The sequence below is a fragment of the Felis catus genome, chromosome C1, assembly GCF_018350175.1.
Source record: "Felis catus isolate Fca126 chromosome C1, F.catus_Fca126_mat1.0, whole genome shotgun sequence".
Taxonomy (NCBI): domain Eukaryota; kingdom Metazoa; phylum Chordata; class Mammalia; order Carnivora; family Felidae; genus Felis; species Felis catus.
Genome location: NC_058375.1, coordinates 173459852 through 173474781, shown reverse-complemented (window position 1 = coordinate 173474781; position 14930 = coordinate 173459852). Strand labels below are relative to the sequence as shown.

The 14930-nt window shown below is 35.1% G+C and overlaps 1 long non-coding RNA gene and 1 other non-coding gene across 2 annotated transcripts in view; one reads left to right on the top strand and one right to left on the bottom strand.

The window, feature by feature from the left end:
• The window catches only part of LOC123379204, a 148437-nt gene that overhangs the window by 88881 nt on the left and 44626 nt on the right, over positions 1–14930 (top strand). The window contains exon 2 of the long non-coding RNA XR_006583408.1: positions 103–180. This is a non-coding gene — a long non-coding RNA (uncharacterized LOC123379204). The remainder of the gene's footprint in view (positions 1–102; positions 181–14930) is intronic.
• LOC111562067 lies at positions 1366–1472 on the bottom strand. The gene has a single exon (XR_002745126.1). It is a non-coding gene; the product is annotated as a U6 spliceosomal RNA (small nuclear RNA).

Sequence of the window (14930 nt, the reverse complement as noted above, 5' to 3'; positions counted from 1 at the left end):
ACATTTTCCATGCTTTTGTAACTACTTTGCATTTTTTTGCTGAATTTCTGTTTCTATGTGTTGTATGGATAGAGATGTGAGGAATCTCCTTGTGCTTAACAGACATAGGAGAGAGCTGGAGTGGCTGCCATATACTTCAGCTTGCCGGGTGTAGTCCTATTCTACGCTTCTTGTCTCAAGGTAAGTGTTAGTAACAGTTCTCTTCACTCTGAAAATACTGCAGTTAGGATGATGAATCATGGTCAGCCCAAGAACAAGATACTGGTAAGAACAAGTAACTGGTAATTTGTGTGTGGAATCATACTTTTAGATGCTTTAATGCTATTTGTTTCATTAATTTATCTTTAGAATTTATCTCCAGAAAAATTTCTGTTAACTTAAACTGAAATTCGTTGCTGATTTTCAGTTTAGTCTTAATACTAATTTTTAAATTTGTTTTTATTATGAGTTTATGCTTTATTAATCCATATTTAAGTGAAGATGGTAGTAATATTCACTGCCTAGGATTGGGAGGAGCAATTAGCACAGCTGTCTGGGTATCCTCTGGTACAATTTCATGTTTTAATTTTTTTCTATACAAATTTTTATTTAAATTCTAGTTGGTTAACAAGCACTGTAAATTTCTGGTTTCTGGCGTGGGATTTAGTGATTCATCACTTACATATAGCACCCAGTGCTCAATACAAGTGCCCTCCTTTTTTTTTTTTTATAGTTTATTGATTTATTTTGAGAGAGAGACCAAGTGGAACAGGGGCAGAGACAGAGAGGAAAAGAGAGAATCCCACACAGGCTCCACACTGTCAGTGCAGAGCCATATGCAGGGCTAGATCTCACAAACTGTGAAATCATGACCTGAGCCAAAATCAAGAGTTGGATGCCCAAATGACTGAGCTACCCAGGTGCCCCCAAGTGCCCTCCTTAATATCCATCACCCATTTAGCCCAACCCTTGCCTACCTCCCTCCATCAACGCTTAATTTATTCTCCATAGTTAAGAGTCTGTTTCTTGGTTTGCCTCTCCTTTCCCCCCCTCCCCATGTTCATTTGTTTTGTTCTTCAACTCCACATATGAGTGAAATCATATGGAATCTGTTTTACTCTGACTTATTTAGTTTAGCATAATGCACTCTAGCTCCATCCACATTGTTACAAATGGCAAGATTTCATCCTTTTTAATGGCTGGGTAATAGTTCATTGTATATACCACATCTTTATCCATTCATCAGTCAGTGGACGTTTGGGCTCTTTCCATAATTTGCCTATTGTTGATACTGCTGGTATAAACATTGGGGTGCATGTATCTCTTTGAATCAGTATTTTTGCTCCTATAGGTAAATACCTAGTAGTGCAATCGGACGATTGTAGGGTAGCTTTATTTTATTTTATTTTTTTGCATGTCATTCTTGTGCAGGGGTCATGCTAATCTTCATTGTATCATTCCAATTTTAGTATATGTGCTGTCAAAGTAAGCTCTAGGTTTATTATTTTTTCAAAGAGTACACAGGATCTCCCTGTATTTTTTTTTTATCTTTTTTGTTTCAGAAAGGAAGAGATAGCACGAGCAGGGAAAAGGGGCAGAGAGAGAGAAGTTGGGGGGAGGGAGAGAGGGAGAGGAAGAGGGAGGGAGGGAGGGGGGAGAGAGAGAGAGAGAGAGAGAGAGAGAGAGAGAGAGAGAGAGAGAGAGAATCTCAAGCAGGATCCATGCTCAGCATGGAGCCCAAAGTGTGGCTTGATCCCATGGCCCTGGGATTGTGACCTGAGCCAAAATTAAGAAGCAGATGCTCAAATGAGTGAGCCATGCAGATCCTCCTCTTATATTAATTTTAGCTATTCTGACTGGTGTAAGGTGATACCTCATTGTAGTTTTGATTTGTATTTCCCTGTCGATTAGTGATGTTGAACAATTTTTCATGTGTTTGTTGGCTATCTGTATGTTTTCTTTGGAAAAATGTCTGTTCATGTCTTCTTCCCAGTTTTTAAAACTGGATTATTTGTTTTTTTTGGGTGTTGAGTTTTTAGAGTTCCTTATATATTTTGGATACTAACTCTTTATTAGATAGGTCATTTGCAAATATCTTTTTCCATTCTGTAGGTTGACTTTTAGATTTGTTGATTATTTCCTTCACTGTGCAAAAGCTTTTCATTTTGATGTAGTCTCAATAGTTTAGTTTTGCTTTTTGTTTCCCTTGCTTCAGGAGTTATATCTAGTAAGAAGTTGCCACTGCCAATGTTAAAGATGTTACTGCCTTTGTTTTCCTCTAGGATTTTGATTTTTTCCTGTCTTTCATTCAGGTCTTTAATCCATTTTGAATTTATTTTTGTGTGTCATGTAAGAAAGTGGTCCAGTTTAATTATTTTGCATGTTGTACTGTAACACAATTTTAAAATTGTTTATGACAATCAAACTTTCTAATAAATACAGATTCTTCATTATGTGGACTTCATCTGCAAGTGAGACCTGCCATGCAATTTTAGCGCCTGATTTTTGCCTATGTCCAAAATTGCATTATATCAAGTGAGATCTAAAGTCATTTGACTTTCAGAGTGTTAGGAAAAATGTCTGACTTAAAAAAAAATGTTTTTTTTTTAGAGAGAGTGCAAGTGGGGAAGAAATGCAGAGGGGAAGAGGGAATCTTAAACAGGCTCCAAGCTCAGTGAAGAGCCTGATGCAGGACTCAATCCCATGACCCTGGGATCATGACCTGAGCTGAAATCAGGAGTAGGATTTCCAACCACCTGAGCCACCCAGGTGTCCAAAAATGTCTGATGCTTAAGATGAAATGTTCTAGTACCAAAAACAACAAAAGTTATCCCATTTCTGCACTTGTGCTCATGTTGAATTCTTTTAGCCATAATTAAGAAAAAAAATATTTTGGTGGTAAGAAATCAAGTCATATTGCATTTTAATATAAGACTAAGTTGTTTAGCAAACTGTGGCTTTAAACTGGCAAACAAATGACATGGAGTATTGGACAAATGTGCTGCCTTTATTATGGAATAATACTGAGAAGGAATAGTGGTGGAAGTTAATATATAAATAGTGTTTTATAAAGAGAAGGTCAGTTTTCATATCAACCTCATTTAAACATTTCACAGTACTTCAAATAAAGAAAAGTTTTGGGAGAATCAGTTCATCATGGCATTCAAAACTCAAAAGAACTAACAATGTAATATGTGTGTATGTGTGTGTTTACCATATTTACATCTTGAGATGTTGCTCAAAGATTCTGTCTTTATATATAATGACTTTAATCAATTATTAGTAAATGTTTAAGTAAATACATGTAAATTATTCTTAATGATTATTTTTAATGTTAATTTTTTTGGTATCATTATTAAGTAGAGTAGCCTATTAAAATCAACTTTAGTGGTTCAGCTTCACTGGTAAAGAAAACATGATAACAATAATGTTGAATGAAGTCCCAGCATGCCCCAAATAAAGACAGCAGTTTAGTAACATCTATGTATAGTGAAATCTATCAGTGACAACTTGGCTTCAGTAAAAGTTCAATGTATAAAATCAAATTTTTTCAGTTTGATTTTAATATTAATTTTAAAATTTTGTTTTGATTAGCAGTTTATATTTTAATTTATATAGATGTATTTAAGACCCATGATGAAATGATTTGTCAAGAATAGGATTTAATAAATATTATTTCCTTTGAAGAGTTCATTAATATTATGGATGTTTGATAAACTCTGCCCTGAAAGACACGAGATGACCTTTTATTTTTTTTTTATTTTTTTGCTTTTAAAAAATATTTGATTTATTTTTATTATCTGAAAATATTTATAGACAAAGAGGTTTAAAACTCAGCTATTTAAACCCTCTGTATTTTTAATTTATTATTTATTTATTTATTTATTTTAATATATGAAATTTATTGTCAAATTGGTTTCCATACAACACCCAGTGCTCATCCCAAAAGGTGCCCTCCTCAATACCCATCACCCACCCTCTCCTCCCTCCCACCCCCCATCAACCCTCCGTTTGTTCTCAGTTTTTAACAGTCTCTTATGCTTTGGCTTTCTCCCACTCTAACCTCTTTTTTTTTTTTTTCCTTCCCCTTCCCCATGGGTTCCTGTTAAGTTTCTCAGGATCCACATAAGAGTGAAACCATATGGTATCTGTCTTTCTCTGTATGGCTTATTTCACTTAGCATCACACTCTCCAGTTCCATCCACGTTGCTACAAAAGGCCATATTTCATTTTTTCTCATTGCCACCTAGTATTCCATTGTGTATATAAACCACAATTTCTTTATCCATTCATCAGTTGATGGACATTTAAGCTCTTTCCATAATTTGGCTATTGTTGAGAGTGCTGCTATGAACATTGGGGTACAAGTGCCCCTATGCATCAGTACTCCTGTATCCCTTGGATAAATTCCTAGCAGTGCTATTGCTGGGTCATAGGGTAGGTCTATTTTTAATTTTCTGAGGAACCTCCACACTGCTTTCCAGAGCGGCTGCACCAATTTGCATTCCCACCAACAGTGCAAGAGGGTTCCCGTTTCTCCACATCCTCTCCAGCATCTATAGTCTCCTGATTTGTTCATTTTGGCCACTCTGACTGGCGTGAGGTGATACCTGAGTGTGGTTTTGATTTGTATTTCCCTGATAAGGAACGACGCTGAACATCTTTTCATGTGCCTGTTGGCCATCCAGATGTCTTCTTTAGAGAAGTGTCTATTCATGTTTTCTGCCCATTTCTTCACTGGGTTATTTGTTTTTCGGGTGTGGAGTTTCGTGAGCTCTTTATAGATTTTGGATACTAGCCCTTTGTCCGATATGTCGTTTGCAAATATCTTTTCCCATTCCGTTGGTTGCCTTTTAGTTTTGTTGGTTGTTTCCTTTGCTGTGCAGAAGCTTTTTATCTTCATAAGGTCCCAGTAATTCATTTTTGCTTTTAATTCCCTTGCCTTTGGGGATGTGTCGAGTAAGAGATTGCTACGGCTGAGGTCAGAGAGGTCTTTTCCTGCTTTCTCCTCTAAGGTTTTGATGGTTTCCTGTCTCACATTCAGGTCCTTTATCCATTTTGAGTTTATTTTTGTGAATGGTGTGAGAAAGTGGTCTAGTTTCAACCTTCTGCATGTTGCTGTCCAGTTCTCCCAGCACCATTTGTTAAAGAGGCTGTCTTTTTTCCATTGGATGTTCTTTCCTGCTTTGTCAAAGATGAGTTGGCCATACGTTTGTGGGTCTATTTCTGGGGTTTCTATTCTATTCCATTGGTCTATGTGTCTGTTTTTGTGCCAACGAGATGACCTTTTAATAGAACTGAAATAGGTAGATTAGACGTATATAAATGATAAGATATTGTCTTTTAGGGTAAAGATGTCAGACTGCTTAAATTTAAATCTTGGCTCATTGCCCAAATAGTTTTATAGCCTTGTTTAAAATAATAAATTTAATTAAATCAATTAAATTAACTCCTGTAAACTTTATTTTCTTTGTCCATAAAATGTGAATAGCTCATGGAGCTGTTCAAAAGATTGAATGACAACATGTGTGTAGAATACCCACAACAGCATCTGGCATATAGAAAGTTTGGTATAAATGATAATTATCATTTTATTGGTAATAATCATTTTAATTTATACCTGAGTTATGATTTTTTTCTTCCATGCTTTTATTACTGTTTTGATCACATTTTCTTCACCCCAGTACTGAGGGAAGGATTCCTGCCATAGGGTTATGGGGAAGGCCAAACAAATGACACCAGACTCTGGACAGATGAGATAAACAGTAGTTTATTATCACATATATTCACAGCTTGATGGAGAAGGATACCACACAACATGTGCCACAGGGGGGAGATCTTAGGAACAGAGGAAGAAGCAGGAGGCTAAGGGAGCAGGTTTAGTAGTGACAAGAGGGTAAGATAACTCCAGGGTCCTTTGGGAGGATATGATTGTCTTGTTCCAATGATTCTGCACAGTGGCAGTTAGCTGAAGCCCAGGATACAAGGATAATCAGGCACGGTGCCTGGTTTCCACGATGGGTTTGTTTGGCTAGTGTACTTTATCTCTGGGAACAGAGTGGAGAAGGGAACATGGTTAGGCCACTTGAGGCCTTGGCATCAGATGTCAAGGAAGCACATAATATTTATTTCAGACCTTAAACCACAATGACATTGGTTTAATGCCAGAGGTGCATATTAAGAGGCTATTAGTATCAATAAATCCACATTACAGCAAACATTAAATGATATGGAGAGTAAGAGCCTTCTAGATATAGATCTTCCAATTTTAGTTTGTTTTTTGGCTTCTTTTTTAGTTTTTTTTTGGGGGGGTGGGCCCTCAATTCTTATCAAAAGATTTACTATACTGAATCAGTTTCTAGAGACTCAGGTGAAAATTTTGGTTTAAAGTAAAATTTCAAATTTATGAACAATATTGTGTCTTTTAAAAATATATGTTACTCTTTAAATTTTGTGTTTCTAAACTTCAGACTGAAGTAGCCATTCTTTATTTTATAGTTTAAGTGTTTCTTGGTGTGATTACAAAGAAACACATTATACCAATGTTCTATAATCTAAATGAATACCAACTTGCTAAAGTAATTTAAGAGGGGAGTTTTAGCTCTTTAAGTACTATCTGGTTATCTCTTTTATGTACTTGCATTACAATTGTCCTCACATAATATATATGGTGTGGCAAAATAGAGACTTAAAAAATACTCTTCTTTGATAATTATTGCTTCTCTTAATTCAATATAGCCCCAGGTTATTGACTTAGAATGGGTTTAATATATAGAATGCCAATTTTAAGCTCTTTTCGTAAATGCTTAAAGATTTCATTACTAGATATTGAATCTTAAATTTCTAATTTCTAAATTACTTCCTCTTTTGGGTTTAAAAAGTTGAACTAAATCTATTAATTATTGGAATACAATTTTGTTAAATTTTGATGAAACCCTATAAGATACCTAACTTAGCCCCATTTATTAGATTCTTTATAACTGACAGTGACAATTAACATACTTAACATAATTTAAAATTTATAATATATGAACTCATATATAATAATTTGAACTAATAAAAGTGATGTGAGTTTAAAAAGTCTACAAGGATAAAATCCAAGTATGTAATTAGTAAGCATGCATGAACACTGACTGGTAATTTATCATATTTTTCCTGTTATTAAGTTGTTCTTTGCTTGAACTTGAAAATAAAATGTTACAAAAAGAAAAAGAAATAGGAGTAGTAGTAAAATTCTTGATCTGTCTGTGGAGCAGAAACTGCTTGCTGCCTGCTCAATATTCATTCTCTCTCTCTCTCTCTCTCCCTTCCTTCCTCCCTCCCTCCCTCCCTCCTTCCCTCCCTCCCTCCCTTCTTTCCTTCCTTCCTTCCTTCCTTCCTTCCTTCCTTCCTTCCTTCCTAGAGAGAGCGAGAGTGCATGAGTGTGAGCAAGGGAGGGCCAGAGGGAGAGAGAGAGAGATCATCTTAAGTAGGCTCCATGCCCAGCATAGATCCCAACTCAGGCTCTATCCCAGGACTGTGAGACCATGACCTGAGCCAAAATCAAGAGTTGGATCCTGAACCATCTAAGCCACTCAGGCGTCCCTCTCTTTTTTCTTTATTAATGGAATTCTGGTTGTGTGTTTAACAAAAGTTCACATCTTCCCACATTCCTTTGTAGGTGGAGATGGCTAAGGATCTGTCAGAGATTACCAAAATTTTCTCAGTCATGGAGCTTTTTGTGCTTTAGTAATTTTTCCATGGTGCCCTTAAGCCTAAAGAAATACCTAACAGTTCTGTTAAGTGGTTCCATCCAAAAAAACTTATAAATATCTATGTTCTAATAAGGTAGTAGCCATTTGAAAAAAATAATATAAATAAATTAAAAGAAAAACTGTTTTTATTACATTCTTGAAGAACCAAAATTATAATATTGGAGGTATGTGCCTTGAATCCTGTGCAACTTTTCAAATCTTGGAATCATATCAGGACCTGTTGCCCTCATTTTCTGTTCAACGTTGATTTTTATATGGTATTTGCTTTTTTTTTTTAACAATAGCATTGTAAAACTTCCAGTTTTTAAAACATATGTCATTTCAATATACCAAGATCAAATGTTGAAACTGAATTTGCTCAAGTTAGTGTTTCACTTAGTCTGAAAGATGTTGAATATTTCTGTGATTTCCTCAAAAACTTAAAATATCCTGTCATGTTCCCATTGGCACACAATTTGGGAACTATGTGTATAAGGAAAAATTCTTGGAAGGGACTTAAGGGAATATTTGGAAATAGACCAAACTTTGCTGGCCTTTTGTCTTTTAAAGCCCTCCATCCTTCTGCTGCTTCCTGCTAGGAATCATCTTACAATCCCAAGAATGAAAGTCATACCCTAAGGATAACACAACAGTAAGTTAGAGGGAAACTTGGTCCTGGATAGCTCTTCTGTCAGTCCAATGGGTCCTGGATTGATCACAAATGGGCTTTTTGATACACAGGAACCACACTGTGGTAAGGTTTCTACTGAAAGCTTTTGACTGCAATCCTAACTGACTTTATTTAAATTTTTAGCTATGCCCTCCATCAATGTATCAGCCTGTGTTTAGTAGCTGAGTTTAGAAAAGTTTGTTTATGCATATTTAATGGACAATCTGACTAACCCTATTTATAACAATCTTTCCAAACCGTTTCTATGTAAGACATGAAATTGCAGACATTGGGCTATAAATGAAAATGCCAGTATCCATCCATTCAATATGGGCAATCCTGATTGTTTTCAGTTTCATTTTATGTCTTCTTTCCATGCTTTCTTGCTGTCACCCAATATGAAAAGTCCAAGGATAAATGTTCTCAGTTTTATTTTAAAATGTATCCTTGAGTTTGACTTCAAAATTAATTGAAAAAGAACACTTAACTCACTTGCCAGACAACAGAGAATCCTTCTGGGATTGTGGGTGGTAAAAGAACAAGAGCCAACTATTTTATTTATTTTTATTTTATTTTATTATTTATTTATTTATTTATTTATTTATTTATTTATTTATTTAAAAGAGAGAGAGAGAGAGAGAGAGAGAGAGAGAGAGAGAGAGCGAGCATGAGCCGGGGAGAGGGGCAGAGAGAGAGGAAGAGTGAGCGAGAATCCTAAGCACGCTCCATGCTCAGCACTGAGCCTGACATGGCACTCAATCCAACCACACAGGATCATGACCTGCGCCAAAATCAAGAGTGGGACACTCAACCTCCTGAATCACCCAGGCACCCCAAGAGTCAAGTATTTTAAATACAAATCTCTATTTCACAGTTTATGAAAGTATTTAAACTTTAAAGATGAGTATAAAAGTTGTTAAATGCTTCCCTTTCCAAGCCTAGATTTCAAAGATCATTTTCTTATCTGTAACTCCTACCTCTCTGCTCCCTCTCCCTCAGTCCAGACAAATCAATGCATTTTATTTCATGTATAAAGAACAGGGAAAGAACTGTATTGCACAAGTTCAGAAAGTTTTTGATGTGTGTGACTTAATTATGGTCTATCATTTAGATGTCCTTTTCCTTGTCATTGAATTTAAATGGAGAGCAATAATCTTCACAAATTAAGGAAGTACATTAATATTTGTACTATGCACCAAGTTACAGAAAATGCATTCACATATATTCTTTTGCTTAATATTTCAGTTATTTCAGCATAAGAATGAGAATATGGAAGGCAAGTGGTGTGATGCAAGGCTTGGGAGTCTAACCAACTGGGTTTGCATTCCAGTCTTGTCATTTAGGAGTTACGTGATCTTGCTCAATACCTTAGTGGAGTTATTATTATTTCTGTGTTAAAGATAAAGAGACCAAGTCTCAGGAGGACTTACGTTTTTAATTGTTTATTCTTTTTTTAAAAATTTTTTAATGTTTTATTTATTTTTGAGAGAGAGAGAGAGAGACAGAGCATGAGTGGAGGAGGGGCAGAGAGAGAGGGAGACACACAGAATCCAAAACGGGCTCCAGTCTCTGAGCTGTCAGCACAGAGCCCAATGCAGGGCTCAAACTCGGGAACAATGAGATCCTGACTTAGGCTGAAGTGGGAAGCTCAACCAACAGAGCCTCCCAGGCACCCTAATTGTTTTATTCTTTAATAGAAGGGCTAAATTAGGAAAACAACTTCAACTGGCTGCTCAGACTCAAATACTTCATTGAAAATCATCTTTTGTAGAACTAGTTTTCTGTTTTTGTGAGACTTCCATATAAATTTTGGGATTTTATTGTTACCATTTAGAAATTGAAACCATTTGCATCCACTTTACCAAACAATTGGAAATGATAACTGAGATTACCTATGTCAACATGACTAAATATTTGTTCAAAAAATTTTTGCCCAGGAAGAGTTTGCTAACCTAGGCAAATAACAAATGTATCAAACAAAACAAAACAAAACAAAACAAAACAAAACAAAACAAAAACCAGTTCGGGGCGCCTGGGTGGCGCAGTCGGTTAAGCGTCCGACTTCAGCCAGGTCACGATCTCGCGGTCCGGGAGTTCGAGCCCCGCGTCAGGCTCTGGGCTGATGGCTCAGAGCCTGGAGCCTGTTTCCGATTCTGTGTCTCCCTCTCTCTCTGCCCCTCCCCCGTTCATGCTCTGTCTCTCTCTGTCCCAAAAATAAATAAAAACGTTGAAAAAAAAATTAAAAAAAAAAAAACAAAAAAAAAAAACAAAAACCAGTTCACTTATGAAGGTATGCTTCATTTTCATATGAAGAAAGAACACAAAGTGTTCTTCATGTGTCAACCAATCCTAAAGTCTTGCATCATGTGCTCTACCCAGTCCAAAATTTGTTTCCTGTCTTGAAAAAACAACCTTAAACCACTTGATCTTAGATCCCAAAATTCTATATAAATAGTATTCTCTATTGTTTTCTTCTTTTAGGGGACACTACTGTGAGTTTATTGATGGTAGTGTTCTCCCTTATTATATAGTAGGTCTAAAAATTTTGTTTTCTGATGGTCTTTTGAGGAGTTGTCAGTCAACCTCACTGATAATTGTTAAGTGCTAAATAGTGAAGAATTAACATTATCCACAGAGAGATCTTATCTTTGTTCAGGAGAGATAATTTCTAAGACCTTGGATTGACCTGCCATTAAGAGTGTTGTTGATTTGTTCACCGTGGGCCATACTAAATAGTCTAACAATGTGAATTATGGTGTGGGCTTTGGGCCACACAGCTCAACCTCAGTAGGGGCTGACAGCTAAAGGTCAGTCATATAGGTGGTCAATCATGTCTATATGCCTGAGTCCCAATAAAGACACTGGATACCATATCTTGAGTTAACTTCCCTGGTTAGAAATACTCCATGAATATTGTCGCACATCATTGCCTGGAGAAGTTAGCACTGTCCACAACTTTGCTGGGAGATGAAAACTAGAGGTTAAAGATGTGGACTGTGCCTCTTGTGCCTCTTCCCTTGACTGATTTCTGTCTGTTTCCTTCTCCTGTGAGAAACCATAACCATGCATATGGTGACTTTCAGTGAAATCTGTGACTCCTACTGGTAAATTACGGAACTTGAGAATAGTCTTGGGGACTTGGAGTTGGTGTTAGAGTAACGGTAGTGTTGGGGATTGCTGAACTTTGTAAGCAGGTAGTCAGCGAAAGCATAGCACACTCTATTTTGAAGAAGACACTCAGGGATAATTCTAACACTTACCAATTTTTCCTTCTCTTTCATGGTAAGAGAGAGAATAGAGAAATATTGAAGAGCAAGAGCATCCAGTTATAGCATTAATCTGTTAGGATATAAATGAATACATTCTATTCAAGCCAGAATATAGGGTAATTATAAATAATAAAAATATCATTACATTACATTTGCACTTTTCTTATTCTGCAGAATTTTTATAAGGAATCTTTATTTCATTAAAGACGAAATTGGGGCTCAGAGAGATGAAGTATCTTTTCCCAGACCCATGAGAATAATAAAGCCTTTATATCTAGGTTTCCTGATTAAAAATTCAGGTTGTTTCTTTTAAAATATATCTTATCGTAGCCTCCATAGAAAGCTACAGGTGTACATAAACTTTTGTTAAATAAGATTCTCTGATACACATTGTTCTGTAACCTTAGCAATATGTCACTGTGGCATGAAAATTTTTGATACATTTTTATGTGTTTTCTTTTCATGTTTTCTTGGTTTTCCTTATCCTATTCAAGCAGGTAATCAACTTTGTGATTTTTCCATCTTGGGAATTTCCCAGCTAGGTAGAAGTACTGGCTGGGTAGAATGGAAATTGTATATGAGACATTTCTCCTGTTTCCTGTCTTTTGCTTCCAAAAGATTAAGCCCAAATAGAGTCCAGTGAAAGAGAAAGAGCCTTTAAAAGATATAGAGAGGTATTTCCATAGACTAGAGAAATTTTCTCTGTTTGCTGAGGATGAGTGGAAGGTCTTTGGATTTCCGGCACTGCAAAAATCTATTCCATGTGCTCTGGCTATGACATTCTGATGTGGAAGTCCTCGGAGGGAATGGCCATTAGGTGCATCAGGAAAACTGATTTCAGTCCGGGTTATCCTAACTTCATTAAAGACCTGATGTCTAATGTATGCTTACAAAAGTGATAGAGTAAACAATAGATCTGAAAGATACATGTGGGGAGGAATAATAAAGGCCTAAGTGATAATCATTATGAACAAATTGATGACTAAAGTACTCCCCCTCCTTACCCCAATATCCTAGTATTGACTAGGACCACAAGATCTTAGTTCAACCCTAAGGCAGAATCTCAAGAATGATTGATGTCTGAATTTCATTCCAGCTTGGCAAGATGTAGGATTGAAATTTAAATAAATTTATACAAAAAAAGTAATGAATCATTTGTAAATTGCTTATATACCTAAGTTTGTGAACTCATTTCATATCTGCTTCTCATTCCTTTTCTTGTTACAATTTGTTGCAATTCATGAATGTACATTGACACATAATCATCCAAAGTCTATGTCTACATTATGATTCGGTTTTGGTGTTATGCATTCTGTGGGTTTGGACAGATGTACAAAGACATGTATTCATCATTATGATTTCCTACAGAGGATAGACTGCACCTAAAAGAATTGCAAGTGTGGCTTTTAATGAATTACTGGTAACTTAAAGACCTACAAATCCAGTTATCTGTGGCAGTGACTTTAATCACTCTTTGGAGGAATTTTACTAGGAATACAAACTTTTCTAGTTCCACTAAGAACCTTCTTATATTATTTCATTTATTCATTTATTTATTATTATTTATAATTATTTATAATTTATAGTTATTTATAAAATTATATTTATAATTTATATATAATATATATTATATATTATATATTATATAATTTATAATATATATTATATATATAATATAATATAATTATATTATATTTATATAATTATATTTATATAATTATTTATAATTATATTTATTTATTTATTTATTTATTTATTTATTATGATTTTTAATATTTAAATCCAAGTCAGTTAACATATAGTGTAATAATGATTTCGGGAATAGAATTTAGTGATTCGTCACTTACGTATAAGACCCAGTACTCATCCTGACCAATGTAATGCCCCTTGCTCATTTAGCCCATCCTTCCACCCAACCTCCCTCCAGCAACCCTCAGTTTGTTCTCTGTATTTAAGAGCCTCTTATGGTTTGTCTCCCTCCCTGTTTTTATATTATTTTTGCTTCCCTTCCCCTATGTTCATCTGTTTTGTTTCTTAAATTGTGAGTGAAGTCATATATTTGTCTTTCCCTGACTTATTTTGCTTAGCATAATACACTCTAGTTCCATCCATGTTTTTGAAAATGGCATGATTTCATTCTTTTTGATCACTGAGTAATATTCCATCATATATATATATATATATATATATATATATATATATATACACACACACACACACACATCATATATATATCTCACATCTTCTTTATCCATTTATCAGTCGTAGATGGACATTTGGGCTCTTTCCATACTTTGGCTGTTTTTGATTGTGCTGCTATAAACATTGGGGAGCATGTGCCCCTTTGAAACAGCACACCTGCATCCTTTGGATAGGTATCTAGTAGTGCAATTGCTGAATTCTAGGGTAGTTCTATTTTTAATTTTTTTAGTAACCTCCATACTGTTTTTCAGAGTGACTGCACCAGTTAGCATTCCCACCAGCAGTGCAAAAGGAGAACCTTCTTATATTAAATGGGAATCCTAGGAAAATGATTGATAATGAGGAGGAAAACCTTAAGAATATATTATTTCTGTGTTTTCTCATCAGAAATCTGGTAAGGGATATAATTTTATTTGCAAATAGCTTTTAAAAAACTTTTCATAAAATTATAAGAAATAAATGAAATAGAGTTTATTCATAAAATAAGTTTTTTGATAAAAATGATTTTTCATTTTAATCCAAATAGGACAGAATGAGGACAATAAATGATAATATTAACATAAAATGTGTATTAAAATTTCCCTTTCATTTGTAAATAAATGAGATTATTTCATTTCTGCTTAGTTTCTGTTTGTAGGATCTATCCATCTTTCAGTTATCTATCTGGCTGATTATTGAAATAAGAACTACTGTTTATTGAGTGCTTATTATATGCCAGGCCCTTTTTTTTTCAGGCCCTTTTTTATGTATTTACAAATAGTAGATGAGTTAATACTCACAATATCTCCATGAGATAGAGTTTATCACCATCCCAACTTTAAGATGAAAGAAATGGAGGCATAAAGAGGTTTACTTTTTTGATGATGTTCCTAAGTTAGTAAGTATTGGAGTATTAGAATCAGACAGCCATACTCCCAAGATCTTTCAGTAGTGTTTATTTTGCTTGGTCTTTACAATACAAAGATGAAACTCTATTGTCTCTATTCTAAAGAAATTTACAATGTGTTTCAATAAAAGGTAATTGTTTTAAAGAGATGAACTGGTTGGATAGATGTATAGCATGAAAGTCTCCCTAGA